The sequence below is a fragment of the Lissotriton vulgaris genome, chromosome 4_1, assembly GCF_964263255.1.
Source record: "Lissotriton vulgaris chromosome 4_1, aLisVul1.2, whole genome shotgun sequence".
Lineage (NCBI taxonomy): Eukaryota > Metazoa > Chordata > Amphibia > Caudata > Salamandridae > Lissotriton > Lissotriton vulgaris.
This window is the reverse complement of record NC_141691.1, coordinates 520,990,953-521,005,769: the sequence shown is the minus strand read 5'-3', so window position 1 is coordinate 521,005,769 and position 14,817 is coordinate 520,990,953. Positions and strand designations below refer to the sequence as shown.

The window sequence follows — 14,817 nt, the reverse complement described above, 5'->3', positions numbered from 1 at the left end:
TTTATTAGAGATGAATTACTGACATGCATCATGCTTGCTCTGTAGGGAAGTTTAATACTATTTTATTGCACTGCTGCACTTTACGCAATGAACTGCCACCAACTTCGTTCTTCTTATGTACAGTTTCAATCTGCTTCGTAGCCGGCCCACTGAGTTGTGGGCCTGTATTTATACCTCAACGCTTTTTATTAAAAGTATTTTGAAAAAGAAAGCATGATTGTAGCAGTTGCATTAATGAGTTTTGGATGTCTTACTACTGTGAGCGAAGAATAAGTATGATGAAAGAAGTAGATCAAAAAGGATCAGATATTTAGCAGCTACATTGTGTGTCGCAGGCAGCCAGAAAAGTGTTTAGACACCCTTAAAATGACACCACAGAAATGCCACCTGACCGTCACCCTTGCACCCGACAAAGAGGGTTACGGTCAAGTAACTCATGTAGATACACAGATCGTCAATGATTATCTATCTGGCCACTGGTCCCTCTGGGCTTAAGCGCCGAGATGGTAACGAAATGCAGTACGTGGAGATAGGTCGAGTAAGTGGTAGGTAAAAACGTTTTCGGACTACTGCATGTTGATGTGTTTTGAATGCTGCCCCCCACCCCTTCTTTCTCCTCCCTTCTGCAGGTCACGTCAGAACGTCGGCTGAAGTGTGGGAGAGCGATGGTCGAACCACCGACGAAAAGGGAAAGAGGGAATATGTGTGTAGTCGTTATAACGATAAGTTTTTAAAAGACGTAGACTCAAACATGACTGTCCCTCCTTAGAACATAGCGACTGGGAGGATGGACTGACATAGAAACTGGACAGGTACTGAATGACGAAAAATTGACTAAGAAATGACGCGTTAAACAACGTAACTGGACGTTTGACTAGGTAGGGAAAGGACAAAGAAAAATATACGGGTAAGGGTTATCACGGCACCGCCCGTCTGGGAAGTTAGAAATGTTGCTGATGTTCAAAATGCACTGCCCCCTTTTTCATACTCTTATAGATATAGCCACGCTGTCCGACTGTTCTCCTGATCAATACTTGCCGTTGCCTCAGCCTGGAGAACTTCCCACCAAAGGAAGGAACTGAAAAATGGTTTAAGATCCAACCATGGGTAAATAGCGCGACCAGGCTAATTTCTGACCGACCAACCGAGGTGTAAGTATTGGCAATTGAGAACGCTCGCAGACATAATGGGCGAGAAGGAAAAGGAGGGAAGGGTAGAAAGAGCTAAGCACGTAGATAAATAGGATAGTAAAGATACGTAGGATATATATAAAACAGATCTTGTTGGCTAACAATTGTTTCCTGTCTTGTCGTGAATGTCTTATATATGTGTAACACATGTGCCGTCTTCCCTGTCTGAGTTTGTGTGTGTGTAATGTACGGATTTATGTCTTCCCTCTGTCTGTATCTGCGTGTTACCTGACCTTTGCTGTTCTGTGTTGTGAGCGCACTAAATGACCTATTTTCGTACACGTCTCTTTCTCTCTTTCTCTCTCTCTCTCTCTCACTCTCTCTCACCACCCCTTATCTCTCTCTCTCTCTCTCTCTCTCCCCCTCTCTCTACATGTCATACGTGTACCGAATGGCTCGTTTAGATTGCGGACGACTCTCACTCTCTATGAGAGTCCCCCTATTTTCTCTCCCTCTTTTTGGTAAAATTGTGCCCCACCGGCACCAGTCTGATTGGATATTTATTGAACGCGAAGGTGTTCAGCGAAATATACCGAAACTAAAATGATTGTATCTCGCCATATTACTACCTCTCCTTTCTGCAAAATGAATGAACTTGAATTGGCTGAAAAGGAAAGGACAGGTAAGACGACTAAAGTCCCCCAAATCTGGCCATTTATAGGGGAACTGTATGTCAATGGCACCTTATGTCTGTTCCTCAGAGACGAACGCCAACGTCTAGATTGACCCCCAATGCCCAGATTGCCCCATCCCCTTTTTGCACCCAAGCGCGAACGCCCGAAGCATCCCCGCCCCATTTTGATAGACCCCAGTTGCTGTCCCGGATATAAACATGATGACCATGAGTAACTGTTGACCCCCGAGAAAACCTTGTTCTGCCTGACTCTCGATGATGGCACCCCCGCCCTGTTTGAAAAGATTAGCCAGTACTGAAGTGAAATGCTCCGTAATGTTGAATATGATGAAATGCACAGTTGATGGGAATATCATTTACCCTCACTTGAGTTATAAATAGGACGATGAATAAACCTGCCATGAACTCAGTAGGAATGCTGACACATGCACTGCTTGGTAATGGACCTCTGACTGTGACCAATGAGCGTATCTCCCAAATGCGTAGAATTGAGGGAGGAATTCACATGCGTAGATATCTTCTTCTGCCATTTCTCTAAAACCTTGTCTTGTACCTATTCAAAGATTCACGATCACCGAAGGAGATGGGTCAGATGCGGCGTACAGCCTGACTGCAGATCTTGGGACACGTGTGACCTCGACCAAAGGTGGAGCCGCAGAGCAACAAGATACGGGACGAGACCGCAATTTCAACGTGGAAAATGAAAAATGACGGACCGCCTTGAAGCCCTCCGTCTGCTAACCCACGTGTGCCTGGAGTCTCCGTCCCCCTTCTTTGGGCCCGATTGATGGGCCTGCCTGCTTGTTATCCTTTGCTCCCTTGGTCCCTTTTGTGCGTCCCAGGAACTCTGACCCAACTCCGCTCTCTCTCCTATCGACCATTTGAACCACACTCACCCCCTTTTTCCACGTGACTTTTTGCCAAAAGGAAGAACTGCATTCAAATGGGAATGGGGTGTCGCCACGGAAATGTAGGTGCCGAGCATAAGGCGCCACCAAACGGATTGTTTAGGGAACAGGACTGTGGTCTAACAGCAGAGGACTGACCGCACCCTGCAACGCGTAAGGATAGAACCGAGCTGGACCTATAGCTCCACCGCCGGTGCTCAACAGCGTCAACGAAAGTACACGGACTAGAGCCTACCAGTGATGGCTCACTGATCAAAAGACACTGTGACGAAGAAATCTTGTGTATTGAACTGAATTCCGCTCTCAACTACCTGGTCAAAACTGTTCATTGGTCACATTTTTAAGTCAGAAAGATTTATGCTATGCAGTGCGTTTAATTGTCAGGAACTCAACGAAATGCAATTTCCTATGTGCTGCATTCTGCCCATCACTTCAACTGTCTATGATTGTACGCCAAATGTTAGTATCAACAAAAATGCTAATTCATCAACGATGCCTGTCTACCTGTAACCCCATCAATTACAAAAATGACTGCTGTAATGTAAAAAGGGGCGACTGTGAAAGTTGAAGAAATTGATGTACATAAACAGCATTCATTTCCCTTCTTCTCCCACTCCTCTCCCTGTGAGCACCATGAATACCGTAAACTATTGACCGTATCACTCTGCCAGTAAGAGCCCATACCTATATACATATGTACAGCCATTCTAGGCACCATGGCCTTTTACCCATTGGAATCCCCGGCTTCCCTCCTGCGCGTATCTTAAACCCCCTCTCTCATGCATAGACCATGAAACCCTCTCCCTCTGCGCGACCCTGCTGTGAAAGGCAACTCTCCTGCTTGACCCGCACAAAACCCCCCCCCCATTCCCTCTTGAAGAGGCATCCTTCGCCTTGGCTGACGTAGCCCTCCCCAGCTGCACCTGACTGCCCCCGCTCTCTCATGTACGGGTCATCAGATCTCTCTCTCTCTCTGTGTGACTCCGTCCCTGTGTCCACCCTGGCTACCCCTCCCTTCTCCTCACATGGGCAAGTCATAAACCTTCTTCTTCTGCAAGGCCCTGTCCTTGAGAGTCACGGCCGCGCCTGACCAACACCTCCTTTCCTTCCATGAATACCCCTCTGTTGACGAGCCTTCCCTCCGCGCCCGATTGTCCACGCGGCATGAATACCACTCCTTTGATGACCCCTTCCCCCGAGTCCGGCTGACCACACATGTCCGAGGCCATCGCCTAAGCCAGGAGATACCATTTACTGCCCTTATTGTATGAAGTCACTCCTCTTCAAAGGATCCACTATTGATCCTAGCCACCCCACCCCCGGGGCTATGATCAGGCGTACACATCCTATGGAACACTCAGCTGCGTGATTGCCCTCCCCTCTTATCAGCAGGTCAAGGGTCCCCATTGTGAACATATGTGGGGTAGGATTGACACGAGGATTATAGGGATGTCTTTCTTTTGCGTCATACTGTCCTGATTGTACTATCAAGTGTTTTGTAAGGTATAAAAGCAAGAGTCTCAGCTCACTTGTTAGAGCACCTCCCGAAAGACACTGTGTTTCGTGTGCGAAATGACTGGCTCTCCTCATGAGAATTAAACTCTGTTCTTGATTCCTGCTTCCAGCGCCCGTCTCTTTATTTGGTAATTATTCAACATGGGAACTAAGAGGCGGTTTGCGCCAGCGGCCTGGGCATCGATAGAATTATGGGCTCATGTTCCACATCCCCAACGGTCCCCATTCAAGCCTCAGGTGTGGAGTCTGCTGCTACTCTTCTACCAGCATGGATGCTTCCCAGAGCAATGAACTGCCATCTACACAGAGCCCCTGCCTAGAGAAATACACCTCCTATGTCTTTTTCCACTTTAGGGAGCAGGAGAAACTGATTGCTTCCTGGGCAACATGGGTCTGCCGCTAGAATTTGCAGATTTCTCCCCTTTTTTTGATTTACGCCTACAGGCTCTCCCTTCCCAGTGGAGCAGGATCTGCTGATGCAGGCCCGGCTGGCTCAAACGTGCAAAGGGTTCTCCACAGGCCTCTGGGAAAGAAATTGAGCAGAGTTTCCTGCCCCGCCTCCTCTCGCCTTCCGAACGGGCAATGCCCTGACGGGTCCCCCACAACCTATCCTGCCCATGCCCACACCCCTGTATATGAGGGTGACCCATGTCCCTCACCCTCCATGCTCGAATGGAAGGCCTGTGTGTCCTGAGGGGAGCACCAGACAGGCATCTCTCAGGCCAGGCAGACACCTGCAGTACCTGTTAAGCTCCAAAGCCTGTACATTCCCAAGATGCAACAGGTCACTATGCAAATCAGGCAGCCCTTGCCACACCCTCCCCGCCTCTGGCCTCTGCCGCTTTCCGTACGTGCAGCTCAGCTTTTTCTTACCCAGAGGCAGACTTCCGTTTTAGCAAACAGGTGGGTTGCAGTGGGTCCAGGACGCCATTTGGAGACAAAGCCTGCGGCCCAGTCAAAGGAGGACTACCTGCCACAGGCCATGGGGTCAGAAGCCTACAAAAGGAAGCGCGCCTCGGAATACAGGATCTCACTTGCTCAAGAGCCTTGCCTCCCACCATGGGAAGCAGCTCTAAAGGAACCTTGCGAAAATCATATTTTGAGCGATACTGCGTCATGCTAGGCAAATTGTGAGTCAGAAAAGCAACTTCATTTTGAGAAGCCCTGACCTACGGGAAGGAAAAGTTTTCAAGGTCAGAAGAGGGACTTTTCCCTGACCGTGAATCGAACCCGGGCCGCGGCGGTGAGAGCGCCGAATCCTAACCACTAGACCACCAGGGAGCCCAGAGCCGTGCAGCAAAAGTTCATACACTGCTCTCCGAGTGACAAAGCTCATGGGGGCTGAAAACATATTTTATTCTACAGCAAATATGAATCGGAACTTAATCCTCATGATGCCACCAGACTGCCTGTCACTTCCAGGCACAGGCCATCCTCTCCCCCTTGCTACTGAACCGATGAATTCCTGCACAATCAGGATCCCCGGGAAAACACAAGAGGGACACCTAGTGGCTGCTGATGGCGCACAGACAGCTGGTACACCTTCTCTCACCTATCTCGTTATTCAGCTTGCTGGAAGAATACATTGCGCTTAAGCGATTCAAGAGTGCAAAGGAGAAGAGTGCTCCAAAGTAGATGTATGCATCACAGCAGGGTTTTCCAGCAATTTACCTTTCTGTTGAGCTGGTACTGCACTTCACGCCAACATAGAGCACCTGACTGGGTGGGGGACTGCGTGCGCACAAAGGTGGCTTAGGTCAATGGGGGCAAAGCAACCTGGGGCACAGGAGAACAAGCTCCATTCCTCCGCTTTCATCTATTGGGAGGGGTGCCTTTTTAAAAACCTTCTTTTAAAAAAGATACACAGACAAATTAAGCAATCTATGCTTTAGAGGGATCTTCCCTGACCGGGAATCGAACCCGGGCCGCGGCGGTGAAAGCGCCAAATCCTAGCCACTAGACCACCATGGAGTAGATGCTCTAGTGTGCCTGCCTTGCTCACCCCCTTATTGTGACTAAGCTAACTCCAATATAAAAATTAACGGTAAAGTCCGAGTGGGAGAAAGTTAGGTGTCACACAGTGTGTTTGTTATAAGCAATTACTTTTAACCTCCTGCAAAAGCCTTTTAACTCTGCAATCACCTCTTGCTGGACAGCTGGTGCTACAGCAGCAAGCATAAAAAGGTAGTTGAAGAAAGTAAATCCTTGGGTCTCACCAGGGTGGCCGAGTGGTTAAGGCGTTGAACTTAAGATCCAATGGACGTTTGTCCGCATGGGTTTGAGCCCCATTCCTGGTATGGGTTTTCAGCAGGTTTGTAGGAACGTGCAGATGCTTTTGAAAAGCATTTTCCTCCGCCCTCCTCGGCCTCCCACTGCCCCTCCCCAACGGTCCCCATTCAAGCCTCAGGTGTGGAGTCTGCTGCTACTCTTCTACCAGCATGGATGCTTCCCAGAGCAATGAAGTGCCATCTACACAGAGCCCCTGCCTAGAGAAATACACCTCCTATGTCTTTTTCCACTATAGGGAGTAGGAGAAACTGATTGCTTCCTGGGCAACATGGGTCTGCCGCTAGAATTTGCAGATTTCTCCCCTTTTTTTGATTTACGCCTACAGGCTCTCCCTTCCCAGTGGAGCAGGATCTGCTGATGCAGGCCCGGCTGGCTCAAACGTGCAAAGGGTTCTCCACAGGCCTCTGGGAAAGAAATTGAGCAGAGTTTCCTGCCCCGCCTCCTCTCGCCTTCCGAACGGGCAATGCACTGACGGGTCCCCCACAACCTATCCTGCCCATGCCCACACCCCTGTATATGAGGGTGACCCATGTCCCTCACCCTCCATGCTCGAATGGAAGGCCTGTGTGTCCTGAGGGGAGCACCAGACAGGCATCTCTCAGGCCAGGCAGACACCTGCAGTACCTGTTAAGCTCCAAAGCCTGTACATTCCCAAGATGCAACAGGTCACTATGCAAATCAGGCAGCCCTTGCCACACCCTCCCCGCCTCTGGCCTCTGCCTCTTTCCGTACGTGCACCTCAGCTTTTTCTTACCCAGAGGCAGACTTCCGTTTTAGCAAACAGGTGGGTTGCAGTGGGTCCAGGACGCCATTTGGAGACAAAGCCTGCGGCCCAGTCAAAGGAGGACTACCTGCCACAGGCCATGGGGTCAGAAGCCTACAAAAGGAAGCGCGCCTCGGAATACAGGATCTCACTTGCTCAAGAGCCTTGCCTCCCACCATGGGAAGCAGCTCTAAAGGAACCTTGCGAAAATCATATTTTGAGCGATACTGCGTCATGCTAGGCAAATTGTGAGTCAGAAAAGCAACTTCATTTTGAGACGCCCTGACCTACGGGAAGGAAAAGCTTTCAAGGTCAGAAGAGGGACTTTTCCCTGACTGGGAATCGAACCCGGGCCGCGGCGGTGAGAGCGCCGAATCCTAACCACTAGACCACCAGGGAGCCCAGAGCCGTGCAGCAAAAGTTCATACACTGCTCTCCGAGTGACAAAGCTCATGGGGGCTGAAAACATATTTTATTCTACAGCAAATATGAATCGGAACTTAATCCTCATGATGCCACCAGACTGCCTGTCACTTCCAGGCACTGGCCATCCTCTCCCCCTTGCTACTGAACCGATGAATTCCTGCACAATCAGGATCCCCGGGAAAACACAAGAGGGACACCTAGTGGCTGCTGATGGCGCACAGACAGCTGGTACACCTTCTCTCACCTATCTCGTTATTCAGCTTGCTGGAAGAATACATTGCGCTTAAGCGATTCAAGAGTGCAAAGGTGAAGAGTGCTCCAAAGTAGATGTATGCATCACAGCAGGGTTTTCCAGCAATTTACCTTTCTGTTGAGCTGGTACTGCACTTCACGCCAACATAGAGCACCTGACTGGGTGGGGGACTGCGTGCGCACAAAGGTGGCTTAGGTCAATGGGGGCAAAGCAACCTGGGGCACAGGAGAACAAGCCCCATTCCTCCGCTTTCATCTATTGGGAGGGATGTCTTTTTAAAGACCTTCTTTTAAAAAAGATACACAGACAAATTAAGCAATCTATGCTTTTGAGGGATCTTCCCTGACCGGGAATCGAACCCGGGCCGCGGCAGTGAACGCGCCGAATCCTAGCCACTAGACCACCATGGAGTAGATGCTCTAGTGTGCCTGCCTTGCTCACCCCCTTATTGTGACTAAGCTAACTCCAATATAAAAATTAACGGTAAAGTCCGAGTGGGAGAAAGTTAGGTGTCACACAGTGTGTTTGTTATAAGCAATTACTTTTAACCTCCTGCAAAAGCCTTTTAACTCTGCAATCACCTCTTGCTGGACAGCTGGTGCTACAGCAGCAAGCATAAAAAGCTAGTTGAAGAAAGTAAATCCTTGGGTCTCACCAGGGTGGCCGAGTGGTTAAGGCGTTGGACTTAAGATCCAATGGACGTTTGTCCGCATGGGTTCGAGCCCCATTCCTGGTATGGGTTTTCAGCAGGTTTGTAGGAACGTGCAGATGCTTTTGAAAAGCATTTTCCTCCGCCCTCCTCGGCCTCCCACTGCCCCTCCCCAACGGTCCCCATTCAAGCCTCAGGTGTGGAGTCTGCTGCTACTCTTCTACCAGCATGGATGCTTCCCAGAGCAATGAAGTGCCATCTACACAGAGCCCCTGCCTAGAGAAATACACCTCCTATGTCTTTTTCCACTATAGGGAGTAGGAGAAACTGATTGCTTCCTGGGCAACATGGGTCTGCCGCTAGAATTTGCAGATTTCTCCCCTTTTTTTGATTTACGCCTACAGGCTCTCCCTTCCCAGTGGAGCAGGACCTGCTGATGCAGGCCCGGCTGGCTCAAACGTGCAAAGGGTTCTCCACAGGCCTCTGGGAAAGAAATTGAGCAGGGTTTCCTGCCCCGCCTCCTCTCGCCTTCCGAACGGGCTTCCAAACCGGCAATGCCCTGACGGGTCCCCCACAACCTATCCTGCCCATGCCCACACCCCTGTATATGAGGGTGACCCATGTCCCTCACCCTCCATGCTCGAATGGAAGGCCTGTGTGTCCTGAGGGGAGCACCAGACAGGCATCTCTCAGGCCAGGCAGACACCTGCAGAACCTGTTAAGCTCCAAAGCCTGTACATTCCCAAGATGCAACAGGTGACTATGCAAATCAGGCAGCCCTTGCCACACCCTCCCCGCCTCTGGCCTCTGCCGCTTTCCGTACGTGCAGCTCAGCTTTTTCTTACCCAGAGGCAGACTTCCGTTTTAGCAAACAGGTGGGTTGGAGTGGGTCCAGGACGCCATTTGGAGACAAAGTCTGCGGCCCAGTCAAAGGAGGACTACCTGCCACAGGCCATGGGGTCAGAAGCCTACAAAAGGAAGCGCGCCTCGGAATACAGGATCTCACTTGCTCAAGAGCCTTGCCTCCCACCGTGGGAAGCAGCTCTAAAGGAACCTTGCGAAAATCATATTTTGAGCGATACTGCGTCATGCTAGGCAAATTGTGAGTCAGAAAAGCAACTTCATTTTGAGGAGCCCTGACCTACAGGAAGGAAAAGCTTTCAAGGTCAGAAGAGGGACTTTTCCCTGACTGGGAATCGAACCCAGGCCGCGGCGGTGAGAGCGCCGAATCCTAACCACTAGACCACCAGGGAGCCCAGAGCCGTGCAGTAAAAGTTCATACACTGCTCTCCGAGTGACAAAGCTCATGGGGGCTGAAAACATATTTTATTCTACAGCAAATATGAATCGGAACTTAATCCTCATGATGCCACCAGACTGCCTGTCACTTCCAGGCACAGGCCATCCTCTCCCCCTTGCTACTGAACCGATGAATTCCTGCACAATCAGGATCCCCGGGAAAACACAAGAGGGACACCTAGTGGCTGCTGATGGCGCACAGACAGCTGGTACACCTTCTCTCACCTATCTCGTTATTCAGCTTGCTGGAAGAATACATTGCGCTTAAGCGATTCAAGAGTGCAAAGGAGAAGAGTGCTCCAAAGTAGATGTATGCATCACAGCAGGGTTTTCCAGCAATTTACCTTTCTGTTGAGCTGGTACTGCACTTCACGCCAACATAGAGCACCTGACTGGGTGGGGGACTGCGTGCGCACAAAGGTGGCTTAGGTCAATGGGGCAAAGCAACCTGGGGCACAGGAGAACAAGCCCCATTCCTCCGCTTTCATCTATTGGGAGGGGTGCCTTTTTAAAGACCTTCTTTTAAAAAAGATACACAGACAAATTAAGCAATCTATGCTTTAGAGGGATCTTCCCTGACCGGGAATCGAACCCGGGCCGCGGCGGTGAAAGTGCCGAATCCTAGCCACTAGACCACCAGGGAGTAGATGCTCTAGTGTGCCTGCCTTGCTCACCCCCTTATTGTGACTATGCTAACTTCAATATAAAAATTAACGGTAAAGTCCGAGTGGGAGAAAGTTAGGTGTCACACAGTGTGTTTGTTATAAGCAATTACTTTTAACCTCCTGCAAAAGCCTTTTAACTCTGCAATCACCTCTTGCTGGACAGCTGGTGCTACAGCAGCAAGCATAAAAAGGTAGTTGAAGAAAGTAAATCCTTGGGTTTCACCAGGGTGGCCGAGTGGTTAAGGCGTTGGACTTAAGATCCAATGGACGTTTGTCCGCATGGGTTCGAGCCCCATTCCTGGTTTGGGTTTTCAGCAGGTTTGTAGGAACGTGCAGATGCTTTTGAAAAGCATTTTCCTCCGCCCTCCTCGGCCTCCCACTGCCCCTCCCCAACGGTCCCCATTCAAGCCTCAGGTGTGGAGTCTGCTGCTACTCTTCTACCAGCATGGATGCTTCCTAGAGCAATGAACTGCCATCTACACAGAGCCCCTGCCTAGAGAAATACACCTCCTATGTCTTTTTCCACTATAGGGAGCAGGAGAAACTGATTGCTTCCTGGGCAACATGGGTCTGCCGCTAGAATTTGCAGATTTCTCCCCTTTTTTTGATTTACGCCTACAGGCTCTCCCTTCCCAGTGGAGCAGGATCTGCTGATGCAGGCCCGGCTGGCTCAAACGTGCAAAGGGTTCTCCACAGGCCTCTGGGAAAGAAATTGAGCAGAGTTTCCTGCCCCGCCTCCTCTCGCCTTCCGAACGGGCAATGCCCTGACGGGTCCCCCACAACCTATCCTGCCCATGCCCACACCCCTGTATATGAGGGTGACCCATGTCCCTTACCCTCCATGCTCGAATGGAAGGCCTGCGTGTCCTGAGGGGAGCACCAGACAGGCATCTCTCAGGCCAGGCAGACACCTGCAGTACCTGTTAAGCTCCAAAGCCTGTACATTCCCAAGATGCAACAGGTCACTATGCAAATCAGGCAGCCCTTGCCACACCCTCCCCGCCTCTGGCCTCTGCCGCTTTCCGTACGCACAGCTCAGCTTTTTCTTACCCAGAGGCAGACTTCCGTTTAGCAAACAGGTGGGTTGCAGTGGATCCAGGACGCCATTTGGAGACAAAGCCTGCGGCCCAGTCAAAGGAGGACTACCTGCCACAGGCCATGGGGTCAGAAGCCTACAAAAGGAAGCGCGCCTCGGAATACAGGATCTCACTTGCTCAAGAGCCTTGCCTCCCACCATGGGAAGCAGCTCTAAAGGAACCTTGCGAAAATCATATTTTGAGCGATACTGCGTCATGCTAGGCAAATTGTGAGTCAGAAAAGCAACTTCATTTTGAGACGCCCTGACCTACGGGAAGGAAAAGCTTTCAAGGTCAGAAGAGGGACTTTTCCCTGACTGGGAATCGAACCCGGGCCGCGGCGGTGAGAGCGCCGAATCCTAACCACTAGACCACCAGGGAGCCCAGAGCCGTGCAGCAAAAGTTCATACACTGCTCTCCGAGTGACAAAGCTCATGGGGGCTGAAAACATATTTTATTCTACAGCAAATATGAATCGGAACTTAATCCTCATGATGCCACCAGACTGCCTGTCACTTCCAGGCACTGGCCATCCTCTCCCCCTTGCTACTGAACCGATGAATTCCTGCACAATCAGGATCCCCGGGAAAACACAAGAGGGACACCTAGTGGCTGCTGATGGCGCACAGACAGCTGGTACACCTTCTCTCACCTATCTCGTTATTCAGCTTGCTGGAAGAATACATTGCGCTTAAGCGATTCAAGAGTGCAAAGGAGAAGAGTGCTCCAAAGTAGATGTATGCATCACAGCAGGGTTTTCCAGCAATTTACCTTTCTGTTGAGCTGGTACTGCACTTCACGCCAACATAGAGCACCTGACTGGGTGGGGGACTGCGTGCGCACAAAGGTGGCTTAGGTCAATGGGGGCAAAGCAACCTGGGGCACAGGAGAACAAGCCCCATTCCTCCGCTTTCATCTATTGGGAGGGGTGCCTTTTTAAAGACCTTCTTTTAAAAAAGATACACAGACAAATTAAGCAATCTATGCTTTAGAGGGATCTTCCCTGACCGGGAATCGAACCCAGGCCGCGGCGGTGAAAGCGCCGAATCCTAGCCACTAGACCACCAGGGAGTAGATGCTCTAGTGTGCCTGCCTTGCTCACCCCCTTATTGTGACTAAGCTAACTCCAATATAAAAATTAACGGTAAAGTCCGAGTGGGAGAAAGTTAGGTGTCACACAGTGTGTTTGTTATAAGCAATTACTTTTAACCTCCTGCAAAAGCCTTTTAACTCTGCAATCACCTCTTGCTGGACAGCTGGTGCTACAGCAGCAAGCATAAAAAGGTAGTTGAAGAAAGTAAATCCTTGGGTCTCACCAGGGTGGCCGAGTGGTTAAGGCGTTGGACTTAAGATCCAATGGACGTTTGTCCGCATGGGTTCGAGCCCCATTCCTGGTATGGGTTTTCAGCAGGTTTGTAGGAACGTGCAGATGCTTTTGAAAAGCATTTTCCTCCGCCCTCCTCGGCCTCCCACTGCCCCTCCCCAACGGTCCCCATTCAAGCCTCAGGTGTGGAGTCTGCTGCTACTCTTCTACCAGCATGGATGCTTCCCAGAGCAATGAACTGCCATCTACACAGAGCCCCTGCCTAGAGAAATACACCTCCTATGTCTTTTTCCACTATAGGGAGCAGGAGAAACTGATTGCTTCCTGGGCAACATGGGTCTGCCGCTAGAATTTGCAGATTTCTCCCCTTTTTTTGATTTACGCCTACAGGCTCTCCCTTCCCAGTGGAGCAGGATCTGCTGATGCAGGCCCGGCTGGCTCAAACGTGCAAAGGGTTCTCCACAGGCCTCTGGGAAAGAAATTGAGCAGGGTTTCCTGCCCCGCCTCCTCTCGCCTTCCGAACGGGCTTCCAAACCGGCAATGCCCTGACGGGTCCCCCACAACCTATCCTGCCCATGCCCACACCCCTGTATATGAGGGTGACCCATGTCCCTCACCCTCCATGCTCGAATGGAAGGCCTGTGTGTCCTGAGGGGAGCACCAGACAGGCATCTCTCAGGCCAGGCAGACACCTGCAGAACCTGTTAAGCTCCAAAGCCTGTACATTCCCAAGATGCAACAGGTCACTATGCAAATCAGGCAGCCCTTGCCACACCCTCCCCGCCTCTGGCCTCTGCCGCTTTCCGTACGTGCAGCTCAGCTTTTTCTTACCCAGAGGCAGACTTCCGTTTTAGCAAACAGGTGGGTTGGAGTGGGTCCAGGACGCCATTTGGAGACAAAGTCTGCGGCCCAGTCAAAGGAGGACTACCTGCCACAGGCCATGGGGTCAGAAGCCTACAAAAGGAAGCGCGCCTCGGAATACAGGATCTCACTTGCTCAAGAGCCTTGCCTCCCACCGTGGGAAGCAGCTCTAAAGGAACCTTGCGAAAATCATATTTTGAGCGATACTGCGTCATGCTAGGCAAATTGTGAGTCAGAAAAGCAACTTCATTTTGAGGAGCCCTGACCTACAGGAAGGAAAAGCTTTCAAGGTCAGAAGAGGGACTTTTCCCTGACTGGGAATCGAACCCAGGCCGCGGCGGTGAGAGCGCCGAATCCTAACCACTAGACCACCAGGGAGCCCAGAGCCGTGCAGCAAAAGTTCATACACTGCTCTCCGAGTGACAAAGCTCATGGGGGCTGAAAACATATTTTATTCTACAGCAAATATGAATCGGAACTTAATCCTCATGATGCCACCAGACTGCCTGTCACTTCCAGGCACAGGCCATCCTCTCCCCCTTGCTACTGAACCGATGAATTCCTGCACAATCAGGATCCCCGGGAAAACACAAGAGGGACACCTAGTGGCTGCTGATGGCGCACAGACAGCTGGTACACCTTCTCTCACCTATCTCGTTATTCAGCTTGCTGGAAGAATACATTGCGCTTAAGCGATTCAAGAGTGCAAAGGAGAAGAGTGCTCCAAAGTAGATGTATGCATCACAGCAGGGTTTTCCAGCAATTTACCTTTCTGTTGAGCTGGTACTGCACTTCACGCCAACATAGAGCACCTGACTGGGTGGGGGACTGCGTGTGCACAAAGGTGGCTTAGGTCAATGGGGGCAAAGCAACCTGGGGCACAGGAGAACAAGCCCCATTCCTCTGCTTTCATCTATTGGGAGGGGTGCCTTTTTAAAGACCTTCTTTTAAAAAAGATACACAGA

General features: G+C 50.7%; 12 non-coding genes across 12 annotated transcripts; 4 read left to right on the top strand and 8 right to left on the bottom strand.

Annotated features, from left to right (window-relative positions):
* Positions 1–5,456: 5,456 nt before the first annotated feature.
* TRNAE-CUC (transfer RNA glutamic acid (anticodon CUC)) lies at positions 5,457–5,528 on the bottom strand. The gene has a single exon. It is a non-coding gene; the product is annotated as a tRNA-Glu (tRNA).
* Positions 5,529–6,146: 618 nt separating this feature from the next.
* On the bottom strand, positions 6,147–6,218 carry TRNAE-UUC (transfer RNA glutamic acid (anticodon UUC)). Its single transcript has one exon. It is a non-coding gene; the product is annotated as a tRNA-Glu (tRNA).
* Positions 6,219–6,461: 243 nt separating this feature from the next.
* TRNAL-UAA (transfer RNA leucine (anticodon UAA)) lies at positions 6,462–6,544 on the top strand. Its single transcript has one exon. It is a non-coding gene; the product is annotated as a tRNA-Leu (tRNA).
* A 1,082-nt stretch (positions 6,545–7,626) lies between these two features.
* Positions 7,627–7,698, bottom strand: TRNAE-CUC (transfer RNA glutamic acid (anticodon CUC)). The gene has a single exon. It is a non-coding gene; the product is annotated as a tRNA-Glu (tRNA).
* A 933-nt stretch (positions 7,699–8,631) lies between these two features.
* On the top strand, positions 8,632–8,714 carry TRNAL-UAA (transfer RNA leucine (anticodon UAA)). The gene has a single exon. It is a non-coding gene; the product is annotated as a tRNA-Leu (tRNA).
* A 1,094-nt stretch (positions 8,715–9,808) lies between these two features.
* Positions 9,809–9,880, bottom strand: TRNAE-CUC (transfer RNA glutamic acid (anticodon CUC)). Its single transcript has one exon. It is a non-coding gene; the product is annotated as a tRNA-Glu (tRNA).
* A 617-nt stretch (positions 9,881–10,497) lies between these two features.
* On the bottom strand, positions 10,498–10,569 carry TRNAE-UUC (transfer RNA glutamic acid (anticodon UUC)). The gene has a single exon. It is a non-coding gene; the product is annotated as a tRNA-Glu (tRNA).
* Positions 10,570–10,812: 243 nt separating this feature from the next.
* Positions 10,813–10,895, top strand: TRNAL-UAA (transfer RNA leucine (anticodon UAA)). The gene has a single exon. It is a non-coding gene; the product is annotated as a tRNA-Leu (tRNA).
* A 1,081-nt stretch (positions 10,896–11,976) lies between these two features.
* Positions 11,977–12,048, bottom strand: TRNAE-CUC (transfer RNA glutamic acid (anticodon CUC)). Its single transcript has one exon. It is a non-coding gene; the product is annotated as a tRNA-Glu (tRNA).
* Positions 12,049–12,666: 618 nt separating this feature from the next.
* Positions 12,667–12,738, bottom strand: TRNAE-UUC (transfer RNA glutamic acid (anticodon UUC)). The gene has a single exon. It is a non-coding gene; the product is annotated as a tRNA-Glu (tRNA).
* Positions 12,739–12,981: 243 nt separating this feature from the next.
* TRNAL-UAA (transfer RNA leucine (anticodon UAA)) lies at positions 12,982–13,064 on the top strand. Its single transcript has one exon. It is a non-coding gene; the product is annotated as a tRNA-Leu (tRNA).
* A 1,094-nt stretch (positions 13,065–14,158) lies between these two features.
* On the bottom strand, positions 14,159–14,230 carry TRNAE-CUC (transfer RNA glutamic acid (anticodon CUC)). The gene has a single exon. It is a non-coding gene; the product is annotated as a tRNA-Glu (tRNA).
* Positions 14,231–14,817: the final 587 nt, after the last annotated feature.